This window comes from Poromitra crassiceps (genome assembly GCF_964638095.1).
Source record: "Poromitra crassiceps genome assembly, chromosome: 5".
Taxonomy (NCBI): Eukaryota; Metazoa; Chordata; class Actinopteri; order Beryciformes; family Melamphaidae; genus Poromitra; species Poromitra crassiceps.
Genome location: NC_139642.1, coordinates 42,428,097 through 42,441,721, shown reverse-complemented (window position 1 = coordinate 42,441,721; position 13,625 = coordinate 42,428,097). Strand labels below are relative to the sequence as shown.

Here is a 13,625-nt window from a genome sequence, read left to right as displayed (position 1 = left end):
GGTTATAAGGGGATGAAGTGATGAAGTGATGAAGTATGTCTATCTTGAAAAATCACAAGGGTAAGTCATTCCAATCACTGTTGCCAATAATTATAAGTGTTAAAATTGGAACTGGAGAATGCTGATTGCCCCTGCCATTCCATACAAACTGTGAGATGCTTGACCTATAATTGTTATCACAAACAAAAGCACACTGATTATCAGAATCAGGACTCATTCATGTTGCCATGGTTACACTTACAGTATGTCATTGCTGTTATATCCGTCTCCAACAACGTCATACTGCTATTGAGACTAAAGGGAGTAAATTACTGTTGGAAAGATGCTAATATTGTTTTAAATTACACACTGACTGTTGTACAATGACATTTAAAAATTGAGCATCTGGGTAGTGTGTAGAGGGGCAAACTTAAGCTTCTGCACACCTAAAAACCACAGGTGCCTCGGAGGAGGGAAAACCCGACTGAATCCAAAGAAAAGAGAACTCCTGCACACTGTCTCCACTTGCAAAAAGGTTTATTAACAGCACTTGTGGTCCAAAGACTTTCATCAGATTCTCAGGATAATCTGATGAAGGTCTTTGGACCAAAACGTTATTCTTTCTGTTAATAAACCTTTTTGCAAGTGGAGACAGTGTGCGGGAGTTCTTTTTTCTTTAGTGTCTAGAGGTAAAAATAACTCTCCTACCACCGCGGAGACCCGGGTTCAATTCCCGGCAGCGGTACTTCCGGCTTGCTCAGATGTTCCTACAGACACAATTGGCAGTGTCTGCACTAGTGCCTCCTCTGGTCGGGGGGGGGGGGGGACTGGGGGGAATACTACGTCCTGCCGGTGAAACTCCTCACTGTCAGGTGAAATGAAGCGGCTGTCCACTGTACATGTATCGGAAGCAGGTACTACTCTACAACTCTGCCCAGATCGACAGATGGGGTGAAGCAATGACAGGGACGACAGGGGGGATTGGCCAAGTACAATTGGGGAGAAAATGGGAGAGAGAAAAAAAATCACATTTCACAAATTACAATTGACAGAAGTCTGTCCATGTTAAGCCATATAATACATTTTTAAAGTGTGTACACATAAATAGTTCTAAAAGCAATAGTATAAAGACAGTGTGCAATTTCTAACAAGACTTTCAGATTACATGGTGATATTTAGATTTTTTGCATGGCAGTAAATGTTGAGCTATTCATTCTTATCACATAAATTGAGTCCGAAAGCCCAAAGAAATGTCTTCAGGTGTTGCTTTCAGGATACTGTGACTGGCCATTTAAGTCAGGCCTCACTCACACTATTACATTACTGTAGCATGCAGTCTCTCCTCTCTCCCCCCAGAGGCTTTTCATAGATCACTCCAATTGGCTGATTATTTATAACTCCGCTCACCTGTGGGCTCCTCCACACTCTGGAGCTCTCCATGGTACTGAACCTGTCTTGAGTCACTTTAGCCACTAATGAGCAATTTTTGCCGATTTAGTTGGCCCTAATTACCCACTTCCTGAAAGATTCAGCACGTGAAATGGCATAGCTGTGGCCGAACACAATTTCTGCAGCCAATGGTAAGCTGTGTTGTGGCTATCAAGGTGAGGCTAGCGGCCACAGCACAGGGAAGTCACAGCAACGTTGTTGTGATTATAGTTTTTATTCTATTTTTAAACTTCTTTTTGTCTAGTGAAGGTTGCTGAGCACGTATACTCTTTCACCAATGACCTGTTTCACATTCACACAGTTATACGCGCTTGCACACCAGGGAGTTTCACACAACACCCACAGTTTTCTGCTGACCACTGCACAGCTCCACTGAAACAGATGGTGGATGAATGCCTTGCTCAAAGGCATCCTCTATGGTATTTATTAAGGGAGTGGAGAGCTGCCTGGGAAGGAGTTATTTATCCACTATCCAGATTCTCCCTGCTGGTTCAGACACTCCAAATGGCTTATTTCTGGTCAGCAGCTCACTTCTCAAATCTCTGCTGTTGCATCCTGCTGTTGCCGCTGTTCTCTTTACTTCTAAGAGTTTCCTATGGGTTTACCATGACCTAGCAAACGGCTAATCGGGAGAAGATGTCCTATTAACAGAGGGCTTGTTTTGGTCAAGGAAGTGCAGCTGTATTGAGTGTAATCCCCAAATTATCATGTTTCAAGTTTATCCCTTAGAGCACTGGGATTAATTCCACCAGTGTGTGTAGCAGACTCATTTAAAGAGCTTAGTATGCAACAGCCTCAAATACAAAAATATCACACACAAAAAATGTTTGCTGTCTGTTTGCCCTATTATACTACAATGGTCTTTAATTGTTTGCCATCATTTTGTTTTGTTATAGCATGAAATCCATTTTTATAGGAGAAATAGTTGCATAGATATCAGCGTAATGAATTTGCACTCAAAATTATCCTTGCTGCCTGTAGGCCACTTTAATTCTATTTCAGTGAAATTACCAAGCCTATTATTCCATTATAAAAATATCTGTGGTGAAAGATTTCACTTTGAATCATAATTTAGGGAGGTGCCGTTCTATTCTGAGAACAAATTATATTCTTGAGAATAAAGAAAGAAAGAATTACCTGCATCATGATAAAGCCCACAGGGCTGGGGTTCCCAAAGCAATCCCACAGAATCCCACAGAGAAATTTGAATAATCAACAAATACCTGCTTTGAAATGTTTATGTTTTCTAATATTTTCCTGTATACATTTTAATTTTTTGACATGTATTTTATTGCACTCTTATATTAGACCCGAAGCAATGTCAGCAGTGATTATTTTAGTGCTAAAGGATGTAAGATGAGAGTGGAAGAGTGGAGGGAAGTGGGGGAAATACTGGCACACTGCACTGTTAGTCCCTCAACATGGAAGTGTTGTTAGGAAGCAAGTAGTAGCTGAGAAAACACCAATGCCCCAGGACTTACAGTAGGGCATTGCCTTGTAAAGTGCTGTTTTAACAGACATGCATTTGTGTGCTAATATTGTAACAAACTCACTCAGTATGTAGGCTCTCAAAGATAAATGGTTAGACATATTTGCAGTTGAATGTATTAAAAGGGCACGTGCATAGAATTTTACTGTAAAGGCTAGTACTTTTTTTTTTTTTACTCTAATATATTTCACAGGATGAGATTTGACACCTTCCTACTGGACTTCGCACGAAGCAATTTAAATTGATACTGTAAGCCAGGGGTGGGCAACAGTTTTTTGCCGAGGGCCATACTGACTTACATTAAGCGAAGGGCCACACATTGGAGATTATACCTGCCAACACTCCTGATTTTCGCAGGAGTCTCCCTATTTTTAACCCTCTCTCCCATTGCGATTGGTAATTTCTTGTTAATCTCCTGATATAATAGTGATACAAATCCAATGGCTGTAGCAGATGAAATTTATTAACATAATTTTGCCTTTTATTGAGTTTTTGGGGGTCATTTTGTTTTTCTTTGAGTCCAGCGCTGGGGCCGCATTTTGCCCCAGGCCCCTGCAGGCCCCAGGGCCGCAAGAAATGACTGTAGAACAGAACATGTCATTTCTTACACATGAGATTACTTTTAGCCTTTTAGTCATAAAGATTATTGATATTCCATATTCCAGACTGAAATGTTATAACTGTAGAAGTGGAGTATTGGCCAGAATTACATGAACATTTGGACACTTATTCAGCGGGTATCTTGCATGTTGCGTTCAGGTGCACTGTTTGCAATTCCATCGTGGGCCACATGCGGCCCGCGGGCCGTATTTTGCCCATGTGTGCTGTAAGCCCTCAAAATTACTTCCTGGTTTAACATAGGCTACATATTAGGATTTAAATGTGAAAGTGAAGTAGGCTCCGTATCTTCTGGGGGATATGACAAAATTAAAGCATTATTCTCTACTTATCTGGTGCATAATTTTGTAATTTAATTACAACTAATGCATTGTATTTACTGTAGCCTAGTGCTTGGTCAATACCGGACTACATTCTGTGTTGTATGAGAGCACAGAAGCAATGTTGAAGTCATGTAGTGCTCAGTGGGTTGTTAGTGTGGGTAATAATGAACAGAGATGGCAGACATTTCACATACTGTAGATGACAACTTAGACAAAGTTCCTGCTTTGCACACACCGTAGACTGTTGTATGACATACAGTTTGAATTAAAATGCAGGGATCTGCCAGTCAGATGTGTTGTCAGTGCAGTTTAGGTAGTGGAGTTTCGCACTAAATTATTTTAATATTCTGGTAAAGGTTCAGAACGCATACAGTGCGATTTCAATTAATTTTCCAACATCATTATTCAGCCCTGACTGACATCATAATCCACATTGAATATGATTTATCTTATCGCAATGCAAGCCTAATTAACTACTAAATGTTCTTTATTCGCAGCCTTTCAATCTAAAAGAGATCTGCACACAAAAAAACAGCCCTCTAAAAGTTTTCTTGTGATTTATATGAGCAGAATATATTCAAATAGAGAGATCCCCTTTGTGCAACATATCTCCGTAATGTATCTTCAAGTCTTCCCAGCATAATTTACACAATTCAATGAGCAGTAGCAGAAGACATGAGTACCAGTGAAGTGCCCTCCCTCCCTCCCTGCCTCGCACAGCACTGTTAGGATGATTACATTCAAATGGTGACTCAGGAAAAAAAGCAACGCTTATAGCTACTACTGATGCTGCTGCTATACTATTGCAACCACTGATACTATTACTACTACTACTGTCAATGATAATAATGATGAGAAAATCATCATTGTTTGTTTAGGGTTAGTTTATCTATTGCATTTTAGACATTATAGAACCCAGCCAACCCACAAAGGGGAAAGAAAATAGCAGGTGAGATTCAAAACAAAGCCAAATGTGAGGCAAAAAAAGAACATCTCACGTCAAAGCAGACAACAAGAACAAAGCTCAGTGAGGAAGAAAATAGTACAGCAATAAACTACCGGTACACAAATGTCAAGATAGGAAAGTACATTTTCTTTGGCCTTTCTTTTTGTACACACTAACTTACTTGTTCATGCAACATGCTCAGGGGTATGCTACTGTACGTGATATATATATACATACTAGGGATGCACGATATATCGGCAATCATATCGGTATCGGCCGATGTTAGTCATTTTTTAACATATCGGTATCGGTCCGATGTTGCAATGTTAACATCGGTTATCGGTATCAGCCAAATTCTTCACATTGAGATGAAATAATGCAGTAAATCTATGATTTATGGGCTTTTACAAATGTTTTTGAAATAAAGAAATTCATTACTTTTTCAAATTCAGTGTTTACATGTGTTTTTCAGTATGTACAAAATTTTATTATCATATAAATGTGTTTTTATACAGATCATATCGACATCGGTAAATATCGGTTATCGGCCATAACAGCAATGTTAATATCGGTTATCGGCATCGGCCAAAATTTTCATATCGGTGCATCCCTAATACATACTGTATATACATTAACGTTAACTCGAATTCCTTTTAACGCCATTATTTCTTTTAATGCGCGATTAACGCATGCACTTTCTTTGAAGTTTGAGCCTTGGTCCGACACGTAGTTTGGGAAATCAGGAAGCAGTAACGTTGATACTGTAGCAAGCAGAAGCAAAGCTCCGTGAGCAGAAAAGGAGGAAGAAAATGGGTATATTGGCAAGTTCAGCTTCAAATTGAGAAAGATGTCCTGCATTTTGGGTGAGAGAGAGAGAGAGGGAGCGCGTCAGCTCTCCTCGTGTCTCGTCTCTCACCGTGGCAGAGAGAGTGAGAGACAGACGGAGAATGGGGGGGGGGAGACAGAGAGGGAGAGAGATAGGCAGAGAAAGCGAGACAGACAGACAGACAGACACGCAGTGAAGGGAGGGCGAGCAGACCATAGAGAGAGACCGACGGAGAACGGGAACGCGAGAGAGAGAGATACTGAGAGAGAAAGAGAGAGGGGGGAGAGAGCATGCACGCAGCTTCTGCTGTCTGTGGCTCGAGAGATGTAGAGGATAGCACCAATTAACTTCACAGTGCAGCCTGAGAGATGTGTCAATGGCCAAATACTTACCCATACTAATGATAATAGCTACCCATATTAATACAACAGTGCATCTTTGCACAAAGCTCTAAGGTTTAAGGTAGCCTACCTCGGTTTAAGGTAGATTTAGAACAGATTAAAAAAATTCGATTAATTTGCGATTAATCGTGATTAACTATGGAAATCATGCGATTAATCGCGATTAAATATTTTAATCGATTGACAGCCTTAATATATATATATATATATATATATATATATATATATATATATATATACTGTGTGGGCCCTATTCTCCCACAGGCCATCGGCGCTATTACGGGCCTTAACCGCAAAAAAACGTGCCTAGCGCCTGTTTCGGGAAAATAGCAATAGGCTTTAGGCTGCCAAATGCGCTTTAGGCCGAATGGGCGTGGCGGAGTCCCTGAATGCGCCAAAGTGGGCGTGTCGGCGCTAAATACCGGCGTACTCTTATCTTCCGACCTGCCGTTAATTTAGCGCCTTGCGCCTTTGAAAAGCAGGCCTATTCAATGGGCCAGTCCGTCCCCTCTCTCTTCTGTCACCCTTCTCTGTGTCACTCTCTCCCTCTCTCCTACTGACAGGAGCAGGCATTGGTGTGCGTTTACCAGTTTATTGTGAAATAAATCCTTCCGCGTTGAGTTACTGTCACAAGCCTGTGTGACAACGCTTCCAGCCTGGGTAAAACAACTCCGTCCGTACCGCTTTGAGGCTGCAGGCAGTCTGACAGGCACAATACGACTGTCTCTCTCTGACTGCCTGTGAATGCCCCAGCATGCAATTGGGTACTAAATTTCGCTACTAAATAGCAACCAAATGAGGCGAAATAGATATAAAAGGTCGATCTAAAATAATGTGTAATGGTAACACAGCCTGCAATTGTAGAACATTTCAATATTGGACCAAATAAATCATCGAAATTAAAACACCACCCTAAGTGAAACATATATGTCCTCCTGGGGCTATATATACCCCTTGTCGAGTTAACGTGATTTAGAGAAGTAACAGCGGAACGCGCTTCGGAACGCGCTTCTAATGGCATCTGCTATACCATACATGGGCAACATACGGCCCGCGGGCCGTATGCGGCCCGCCGGCGCCCCCTGTGTGGCCCGCGATGGTATTGCAAAAAAAAAAAAAAAAAAAAAAAAAATTTTTTTTTTTTTTTTTTTACAGTGCACCTGAACGCAACATGCAAGATACCCGCTGAATAAGTGTCCAAATGTTCATGTCATTCTGGCCAATACTCTTCTGTTGTAGCATTTCAGTCTGGAATATGGAATATATTTCAATAATATTTATGACTAAAAGGCTAAAAGTAATCTCATGTGTAAGAAATGACTGTTCTACATTGAAGTAGAAATTTAAATAATTAACTTGTTGGTTTTGGATTTATTTAGCTTCAAGAGTGCATTTTTGTTCTTGTGTGACCCTCAACACAGGCTTTGAGAATCCCGGGCCACTTACTGATACTTATGCTTAAAATAACCCACTCATATTCTGGTTTATTTCAAGAAAAACATTTCGGCTAGTGGAAATTCGAATTGGCTGGTAACTTTAAAATCTAGCAGCCATATTGGCAGGTGGTGAAAAAAGTTAATTTCAAGCCCTGCAGGGAGAGCAGGTAGTGACATAGGAGTGCGTGAGAAAAGGATCAAATATTGGTGGTTAAGACTGAATAATGACATCACAACTGTTAATTTAAAATGAGTTATTCCTCTAAACCTGGCTTCAAATGCCCAAAATGTTTCGCGCTGGCGCCGTTCAGCCCTCAGCAAAAACTGGTAGCGAGGACATTTTTTTGTGGCCCTCTCTATCATCTAAGTTGCCCATCCATGGGTTACGGCGTGACAATATTTGTTCGGCCCCCGGCAACAATCTGGGTTTCTCATGTGGCCCCCCATGAAAAACAGTTGCCCACCCCTGTGCTATACTGTGATGTCCCTCCAATAACTTGGCCCTATTTCACATTTAGTTTTACAATAAAAACACATTTATGCAATGACTTGACATAATGTAGGGTATATTTATGTGCATCATCCTTCCTGCAGCAGGCGAGAGAAAATGATATCTTTCTGGACAAACTTTCACCAATCTAATAGGCTATATTTTTCTAGCTGATGCATAGAACATTATTTTCACTTTGATCTTGCTATAGTGTAGCGTATTTACATGCTTGCAGTATTGAAACTGCAGTTAGATTGGTTTGAGAAGCATAATAATATGGAATAATAGCCTATAATGCAGACAGACAGGCTGGATGAAGGGAGGGGGGGGGGCAGAGCGTTTGGCTTTCGTCTGGTTTTGCGGGATCACTGGAATTGGAGCTAAAAAGGCAAGCGTGCGATTCGTTTATTGCACTTATCCAATGAGCATGACGGTGCATAATTTTACGCCTAAAAGGCGTGGTTGTAATGCTTTGGGCTGCATCTAGCGCCAGCACGACGATATCAAGTGCGCCTTTCCACGCCCACTGCTTTGATCTGCGCCTGCCGCTCGGCCTAGAAACTGCGCCGATGCAACGATAGGGGCCAGTATATATAAAACGTCACCATGTCTGTAAATAATGCTTGCAGTTGCACTTAGAGCATGTATGTGTGTGTGACAAATTAGACCTACATGTGTGCCTTGAAAATAAGGTGGTTCAAAATAAAGTGGCTAAATGCAACCTTTTTCTTATGTTTTTTATTAATAAAAACAGGTAATTAAAATGATCTATAATTATCGATATAGACTGATATGAAAGATGTTATATCAATATACTTTTTAACTACCGGTATATCGCCCAGCCCTACTCATGATATAATATAGTCTCTAGAAGTGTATGATTCAATTTTCCCATGTTCTAATCTAGTGTAAACAAGCAAACAAACTGAAAAAAGAAACAAAAATCGCACTTAATCGTAATATCGAATCGCAATAATCTTAGAATCGCAATACTTAAGAATCGCAATATATATCGAATCGGCACCCAAGTATCGTGATAGTATCGAATCGGGAGATAAGTGAATCGGCACAGCCCTAATATATATATATATAAAATTCTTCTTCTTTTTTTTTGGGGGGGGGGGGGGGGCATTCATTTTACATTCACATTTGTACATAGTATCAGGTCCACTGTAAGCAGCATTGTGCACATTTAAAACAAAATAAATGTTGCAGTAGCCTGCACCTGTTTAATATTTTGGTGACTGAACTTGCCCGCGCCTACTGTAAGTGGGAGGAGAGACGCAGTGATGAACTGACCAAAATGAACTGAACTAAACGAGTATAAAATTTGCTCCAGTTTGAATACACTTGGGGCTCTATTCTCCCACAGGCCATCGGCGCTATTACGGGCCTTAACCGCAAAAAAACGTGCCTTGCGCCTGTTTCGGCAAGATAGCAATAGGCTTTAGGCTGCCAAATGCGCTTTAGGCCGAATGGGCGTGGCGGAGTCCCTGAATGCGCCAAAGTGGGCGTGTCGGCGCTAAATACCGGCGTACTGCTATCTTCCAGCCATCTTCCGACCTGGCCTACTTTTAGCGCTTTGCGCTTTTGAAAAGCAGGCCTAAAGCAGGATTCTGTGCACCGGGGACAGGAAAGTGAATGGAGAATACAATATATAGAAAAAAATACTTTAGAATACAATAGAATATAAGATTGCAACCCTTCTCAGGCTTTGGGTGAAGCTGTAATGCAGTTTCATAAATTTAGTTTTAATAATCCCCATTTATGTGTAATATAGCTCTACGTTTTATTACCCCCCCCCCCCGAAATTAGCTAGGCTACTAATATTACTAATATTCCTAATTAATATGTATTATTATTTCATTCAGATAATTGACATTATAGGCATGTATATCGTTTAATGTGAGAGAAAGGGAGAGAGAAAGAAAGAGAGAAAGAGAGAAACTGGATAAACTGTTGTGTAGCGCTTCTTCAAACCCCACTCTTCCTTACAGCTATTCATTCCAGAATAGTCTGTTGTATTTATATTTTCTCTGTGCAAAGCATAGTAGTTAGAATTATTTCCAAATGTTTCCCCCGTCTGTGGCAGCGGCGCTGTCCGAGGTGCTGAACAAGCCGCAGCGCATATCGGCCCTCCCGGCGGGGTAATTCCCCTCCCCAAACAGTGCGCGATGGTACATTTGAACCTGGATGGATAGATGAATAAATGACTTAAGTAAAGAGTTGTTTTGTAGCTATTCAAAATGGATGGTGGACAGATATATCACCTGATTCGCCAGCACCATTTTCTCCTCAGCAGAGAACTTTGCGGATCGGTTGTGGTCTGCCATATTGATCACACTGCGCCAGCTGCTGCCAATCTGGCTATTAAAGCCACTCTGATTGATTACTGAAGATTTTATTGAGAATGAACATATTTGTCAGCGCCTGTGGGCAGGGGGTGGGGGGGGGGGGGGCATATATAGGCCAAATAAAATACAATTACTCAATAATAAAATCCTGTAAATAAAATAGAATAAAGTAATCAGATCCAGTAAAAGTGATAGGTGTCATTCAGAGGATGTTGCATCGTGCAGTGGGGGAGAAGAGATAAAACGATATCATTCTGCCCAAACTTTCATCTAATCTCATGACATCCAGCCATAGGCTATATAATTTTCTATCCGATGCATTTAGAACATTATTTTCACTTTGGTCTTGCTATAGTGTAGCGTATTTACATGCTTGCAGTATTTTAACTGCAGTTAGATTGGTTTGAGAAGCATAATAATATGGAATAATAGCCTATATATGGAGATAGACAGACCGGATGAAGGGAGGGGGGGGCGGCGGAGCCCTTGGCTTTGTCTGGTTTTACCGGATTTGTCCAGGAATTGGAGCTTAAAAGGCAAGCGTGTGTCTCTTCCCTGCAATTCTCCAATGAGCGGACAATGCATAATTTTACGCTTAAAAGGCGTGGTTATAATGGTTGAGGCTGAGTTTAGCGCCGATACCAAGATATCAAGTGCGCCTTTCCACGCCCACTGCTTTGCGCTGCGGCTGGCGCTCGGCCTAGAAACTGCGCCGCTGCAACGATAGAGCCCTTGGTGTGAAGACACCCTGCAGAGATGGAGCTGGTACAGTAGTAGGTTTCTGTAGGAAAAAGAAGAAGAAGCTTCCGACACTCCACTGACTCCAACTGGGTGGTTTCATGTATGTGGAGGTGGTCCAGTCCAGTCCATGGATTTATGACAACAAGCTGACCTGGTCTGCCAATACTGAAGCCCTCTACAAGAAGGGACAGAGGAGGTTTCTCTTCCTGAGGCAACTTCTGTGTTTTAATGTATGCGGTAGGCTCATGTTCTACAGTACTAAACTGTTAAGGCAAGTGATATCCTGTGACTCCTATGCATCTGTAAGTGAGATGAAAGTAAGGTCATAGTGAGGTGAAGGAGTGTTTCAGGGTTAGAAATTCTTCCAAAAATGGAGAGCAGTTTTCACTGGTCTTCTTCATCTAGTACTGTCTAGGGGCAGCAGACCATGTCCAGCGATCTATCTCATCTACTACTGTAATAGAGTGATAACCAAGAGAGAGATCCACAATTTTTAAGTTTGCTGTACAATATATCGTTTTAGCATCGTCATCATGATGTGCACTTTCACAATAGTCACATCGATGTCAAGTAAGGCAAATTAACTCAAACATGTCATGCTACAACTTTTTTTTTTACAGCTTTTCAATCATTTTGACGGTATACTGACTTCTCATATGGAGAATGGTGCCTCTATCATTCCCACTCTGTGCCTTGGGAATGGCTGTTTCCTGCAGCTGTTCAGATGTATTTCTGAGGCTCCATCCCGGAGCATGTCAAGTTGACAGGAACATGTAACTCCATTTCCTTCGCAGCGCCTTCAGATTAAAAGTTTTCTTCTGACAAACTAAGAGAATGCTTTTATTGTGAAGTATGTATAAGAAGTGAAACATGTTTATCGCTGGCTACTTTGATTAGTGGCAGGATTAGCTTCTTGTTTCAATAAAACAAGTCGAGTCAACAGCATTTGGGGATATTTGGAACTATTTTTTCCCAGCAAATCAGTTATAAAGACTGCAAAGAGGTAAGCAATGTAGAGAGTACAAGCAGAAACAATCAAATAAGGCTGATATCTGAATGTACAAACAGTAAAGTGTAGCATTTATTAGCAACTTATTTACCACTTGTGGCAGCAGAGGCTGCTGTTGCTGCTGCTAAGCTAGCCTGGGTAAACCCAGCCCCCAGTGACCTGGGGGCTGGGTCACGTGGGGTCACGTGGGGCTGGGTTTACCTAGGCTACTGCTAAGCAGAACATTCCACATTGGTTTCTTGTAAGAGTAGCTACCTTTCCAGCTCCGAACTACAGTTTGTTCATTTATTTGCATACATAAAAATGATAAAACACAAAGAAGAGAACCAAATCATCTGTGCATTGTGTGTGGGTGTGCTTAAAAAAACAAAAGCAGAGGCTTAATTTTACCCTTACCTTTGACTGAAGTAACCTATAACAAAACAAATACCATAAATTACAAGGAAAGGAAGGGCATTTATTTTCTTGCTCTCTATCTATTTGTCTGTCTCTCTAAACAAAGTATTTACCCTGCTAGTATCAGTGAGCAAATCTGTAAGTGTTTGTGCTTTGTGGGGAGGATAGGGAGCAAATGAGCTGAGCCAAAGACAAGGAGGCATAAATGATCAATGTGTGAAGACTCCTGCTGGGTGTGGACATGCTTTCCTCAACCCTCAGTGCTGTCTGTGACACATGCATTAACCATCTCCATGACGGAGACAAGCTCAATGAAGATGAGAAAGAGAGAGAGATTTATACATACATGTATTCATACATGCAGTGTACAGGGAGGAATAATATATGATCTATTCTAGATGGAGAAATCCTGCTTTTTGGGAAGGAGATGGTTCTAGGAGAGAATAACGGGGTCAACAATTGATAGCATACACCTAAGCCAGCGATACTCAACTTGCTTTGCCCGGGGGCCACTTTTGCAAAATGACAGGAGACCAGGGGCCAGTTAATAAACAAACATTAACATACATTTTTGTGTAGCGGATTGTAGGTTTTTGAGGTGCCAGCCAGAGTTTAGTCTGACAATTTTGGGCACACAGGATAGGTAGTTAGGTTAAGTTATGTTAGACATGTACAGTACATATAAGTGCCTGGGTGGCGAGCAGGCAGCAATATTATTTGACAATGTAGCTGGAGCTCATTCAAACTTCATTTAATTATTAGTTTTCATTGTGAATTAGAAAATGGTCAGGGGGCCACTCTGCACCCTATCACGGGCCACATCTGGCCCCCGGGCCGCAAGTTGAGTATCACTGCTATAAGCCATCAACAATATAAGGCTGAGGACATTATAATGTGGCCCATTGGCAATGTTTGCAAATAGAATATTGCATGCACAGTTGGGTATAGGAATGGATTTCAGTCATTTCACCTATGAGGAAATCTATGAAGTAGTGTTTTCCCTGAGAATTTTCACTGAGAATCAGCCATTGATTAGTGTAAGCTTTTGCTCGTGATTTCATGCCCATCCTTGTAATGGTTCTTGTGCAGGCTGTAGCAGCAACATTATTCTTCTGTGTGTATTTTACCAACACATCTCTAAACTAATGTGAGCACCAATAGAAACTTG

At 41.3% G+C, this 13,625-nt stretch overlaps 1 protein-coding gene across 1 annotated transcript in view; it reads left to right on the top strand.

Moving 5' to 3' along the window:
* cntn5 (contactin 5) overlaps positions 1 to 13,625 on the top strand; it is a 179,539-nt gene that overhangs the window by 29,131 nt on the left and 136,783 nt on the right. The window lies entirely within an intron of this gene.